Source organism: Cyprinodon variegatus, unplaced genomic scaffold (genome assembly GCF_000732505.1).
Source record: "Cyprinodon variegatus isolate N-32 unplaced genomic scaffold, C_variegatus-1.0 Scaffold2, whole genome shotgun sequence".
Taxonomy (NCBI): domain Eukaryota; kingdom Metazoa; phylum Chordata; class Actinopteri; order Cyprinodontiformes; family Cyprinodontidae; genus Cyprinodon; species Cyprinodon variegatus.
The window spans coordinates 3,032,052-3,036,773 of NW_015150455.1; the positions used below are offsets into that span (position 1 = coordinate 3,032,052).

General features: G+C 37.0%; 1 pseudogene; it reads left to right on the forward strand.

The window, feature by feature from the left end:
- Positions 1–1,854: 1,854 nt before the first annotated feature.
- The window catches only part of LOC107081480, a 3,871-nt pseudogene continuing 1,003 nt past the window's right edge, over positions 1,855–4,722 (forward strand).

Sequence of the window (4,722 nt, forward strand, 5' to 3'; positions counted from 1 at the left end):
GTAACTCCAGAGAAACAGCGAGAACCCAGAGCTCTTAACAAACTTTGCAAGAACTTATTGGACTTTTCAGGAACATCACACATGCCTTTAGGATTTTATCTGCTACTTTTCTGAAGTGTATTATGTATTTTCCTGGATTTTCCATAATGCACTTTCCTGAGATGTGGGAAAGTAACTTGTAAATTGTTAAAGACGACTTATAATTCACTTCATAAGAAAGATAATTTCTTGGAAATAGCCAGTAGATTCTAGAAATTATCTAAAAAAAACTAACAAACATTAAAACCTAAAAACAAAAAGAAAGATAGAATCAGTTAAGTTGTGAGCTGTGATTTGCAGAGATTTTGCAGGCTCTAAATATTAATCTAGAAGTAATAAAAAAATGAAAGCAATAACTTTTAATGGGAAATTTTTTTTTTTATCCAATTTATGCATTGCCTCCTTTGACTGTACTGATTCTTGTCTCCTTTGATTGTCAAGGCAACCGTATTTGATGGCCATGGTACGGAGCTTTCTGGAGAGAGAGGAACTTCTACAGCCTTCAGTGGAGAAGGTGCCAAAAGAAATCCATATCTGTCCATCACGTTGTGTCATGTTTTACCATGTAAACCACCCAGTTTAGGAACTCTCATGGATTCTAACAAATCAAAAATGTAAAAGAACATGATCAACTAGAAATGTCTCTTACTAGACTAAAAGTACAGGTATAAAGAGCATCCAGCAACAGTTGGAATTAAAAACACATCTGAAAACTGAAACAAACTAAGCTACAAACTCATATCATTCTTATGTGTATGCAATAACTTTTAAATGTTTGCACATTACTATTACAGTGCATGATTATGGGGAAACATTGACTTATAAATCTTTTGCAAAGTTGTTCTATCTATAGTACAACACATATTTTCTGAAATTGTTCTGGGAACCCAGTAAATTTGCATGCAGTTTAAACTATACAAGATGACCCCACAAAGTATTGGGTGAAGTTTTACAATCATCTGAATTGCAGGTGAGGCAAATAACGTTGGTCTAGGGTCCCACATTTTCACCAGCTATTGTTGAGTGTTCGTTATGTCACAGTTATAATATAATATGATATATTTTAGTCCTTTCTAACCTTTTTAACCCAAACTATGCTTTAGCTGCTTAAGCTAAGCTGTGAAAATGTGGAAAGGTCCAGAACATCTGACAGATATTTAAGGATATTTAAAAAACAGGATCTTGCACAGTACAAACATGAATGAACATTCACTGTGTCTTGTTTAACAGTACTAAAAACATTTTTTCTTGTTAGTATCTATGGATAGTGGATCTCTGTTTATGTCCGAGATTGTGGACATCCCTGATGATTCCTCCCCTTCTGAGGACTCCTGTTTAATTAGGGTTGGGATCAGGATACATGGGGGCAACAGGACAGGTGCTGACCGGAGGGATGCAATGTTCCGTGGTCCACAGTCTCATACGCCAGAGAGTCCGCTAGCAGGAGGACTGAGGGCCAGGTGGTTCCTGAGAGGGGAAAGGTCTAATTCCTGCTCCTCAGCTAGCACAGCCACCAACACATATAGGTGAGCACAAAAATTATGCTAGAATGAAAAAGAAAATGCTATGACTCTGCCTTGGTAACCTGTAGGTAGAAATTTAACACTCTCCATCTTTTGGCCAGGTCTCCAGTGCTTCACCGCCAGGCTATGTTTGCCAGTAGCTGTTCCCAGCTTGAACCAATAGGAAATTCTCCTAATCAACAGGAACAGCTCAATCCAGAGATTCAAGTGAACCTCACCGACCCCTCAGACCAAGATAATGTCCCAGCCACCTCTGTTTTGCCTCCTTCAACATCCTCGGCAAACAGTGAGGATGAAAACAGACTACACCCTCCCCATGGACTCCTTTACCTTCGACGAAAGGCTGAGAGGAGTGAAAAAAATGGCGGGACTGTTAGAAGACAGAGAGAAGGCTTTTTACGTCTTGTCAGGTCGCACAGTGAGCCAGGCCTCGGCTCTTCGACAGACACTGGTGAGACCACAACCACAAGATGTACGTTTCTATTAGTTTTACAGTGCTTGAATAATATCACCTTTTGTGTTCCAGTTGACTTTGGATCTGGGGGGAGCAAAGTATCTACAGACACGGGTAAGAGCCTTAAATCCTAAAAATCTTGGAGATTTTCCAGGCTTTTTGCCAAGTGTACGGTCACTCACTGACTTTGTCTGAAATCATTTTAAAAAAAAGAATAGAAGAGATAACGCAGTGTTACCTTAGAAAATAAAACACTGGACCAATTTAAAATAACTTCAGGAGTTACCCAATGATCTATCATAGTCCCTAATATATTTTCTACTTGCAGTCTTATACAGCAACATCCGTCTTAAATTAATGACTTACAGGAAGCCTTTCAGTCACTAGGAGTCTCAGCTAAAACCAGTTCTTAACTCTAAGTCGCCTAAATTCATGACCTGTCTTAGTACAGGTGACCTTTGTATTGTAACACCAGATGGTAACATTGTAACAGGAAAAATTCACTTCAGACCACATTCTTAAACTATTGATACCTCAGTTAACAGTTTAACAGTAAAATGCAGTTCTAAACAAATTGGTTTTTTAACTTTGACTTAACAGAATTCAGGCTTTTATCACTTTTACAGTCTTCTCGGAGTGTGTTATAGATAAGTTGAGCATATGAACTAAATGCTGCTTCTCCATGTTTGGTTCTAGTTGGTTTTCAGAGTAGACTTGAACTAAAAGACATGAAGGGTCTGGCAGGTTGATGCACTGAAAACAAATATGTTATGTATTGAGGTGCTGATCCATTCAGTGATTTATAGACTAACAGGAGGATTTTAAAGTCTATTCTCTGAGATACAGGGAGTCAGTGGAAGGACTTCAGAAACAGTCTGATGTGCTCTACATTCTTAGTTCTAGTAAGAACATGGGCAGCAGATTTTTGGATCAGCTGCAGCTGTCTGATGGACTTTTTAGGCAAACCTATGAAGACACTGTTGTAGTGATCAATTCTAATAAAGATTAATGCAAGAATTAGTTTATCTAGATCCTGCTTGGACATTAGTCCTTTATTCCTGGAAATGTTCTTCAGATGATAAAAGGCTGACTCAATAATTGCCTTTATGTGCCTGAGAAGGTTCAGGTCTGAGTCCATCATGACAAGATTTCGGCCTTAATCAGTGGTTTCTAGCTGTAGTAACTGAAGCTGTGTGCTAACTCTGGATCTCTCCTCCTTTGGTAGCACAAACATAAAATTCCAAAATAAAATACCAAAAACTGTTTTTTTCTTGTTTTTTGCTGCTCTTGCACTACAGATTATTTTTGCACCTTGTTGTCGGAGTTGTAACTAAAACATATAAACCAAAATAAACTTACTGTAAATAAACGGCATACTAGTTAATTCAAAATATGGGGTCTAAAAGAAATTGGAGTTAGATATTTATTTCATAACATCATCTTATGTCAAACATAGAAGGTCATTTTAGAAAATTAAAGGAAGGTTTTATGTTATAAAATAGTTTTATGATAAACAAATGCTGTCATTAAGATAAATTGGAATGACAGATTTATTTCATATAATCATCATTTTATTATCACATTAAGTCAAACCAATAAGGTCATAAAGGGTCCGTTAAATGAAGGTTTGATGTCATAAAGTCAAAGCAGCATGGACAACCTAGTTCAGAAAGGCCAATCTGAGTTGAAATATCAAAAAGCTAATGTGTTAATAGCTGGATCCACAATTAATAAATAGTTCACTAAGGGAAATTGGAATGAAAGTTTGATTTCATCCACCAATGTTCAATTCAAAATATGGGGTCCTTAAAAGAAATTAAAATGAAAGATTTATTTAAAAAAAGTTATTACTGGCGAAACAGTTGAGGCCATCAAAGGAATTGGAATGGAAGATTTATGTCAAAAAGTTATTTTCGGATAAAGAGAATGTCATTAAAGGAAATTGGAATGAACGTTTGATGTAAACATGTTTGATCTTAACCATGCTCACTGTAGTAGATGGTGCAGTTTTGATGCTGCTCTCCTCTCTAAAGCCCCATTTACACTACCCTCTGAAAACCGATCCATGCCGAGCTCGATTCCTTACGATCATTTACACACCACGCTAGCATGGTCCCTCGCCTCCTGGTCACGATCTACGGCACTACTGCTCTCTAGAGGTAAACAAGCAAATAAACATGGTGGCGCCCATAATCTTCAGGCGAAGAAGGCAGCCTTTGGTGAATTTACTTGACAGAGTGGGCTTTTGGGAATTGGATATGACAAACCGTTTGTCATAACGACTCGTTACTATGCAGTTGTTTATTTCTTCTGTAAAGGCAGCGTGCTGTCATGAGGTGGGATATCCAGAATGTATGAGGACATGCAATGCTATCTATTTTAATTTTCTTTTGAATAAATACTGGACTTTTCAGAATGTTTTTAACCCTTGGTTACAGTGAAAAATAAAAAAAAGCATTCTTTAAAAGTGTAGCTCTCTGATTCTGTTGAAAGACAGATAGCAGGCAAGCAGTCAACTTCACAGCCTTAAAGGTAAGAAAAATCTCTTCTGAGACGAATGCTATAAAGATTTAATTAGGTAACCACAAGGTAGAGGAAATTAAACTAATTAAAAACATTTATTATAAATAGCAACTAACTTGGTTTTCATGATATTTGTATTTGTGTAATAACTTTTTGACTGCTTTTTGTGTAGTGGTGCAGTTA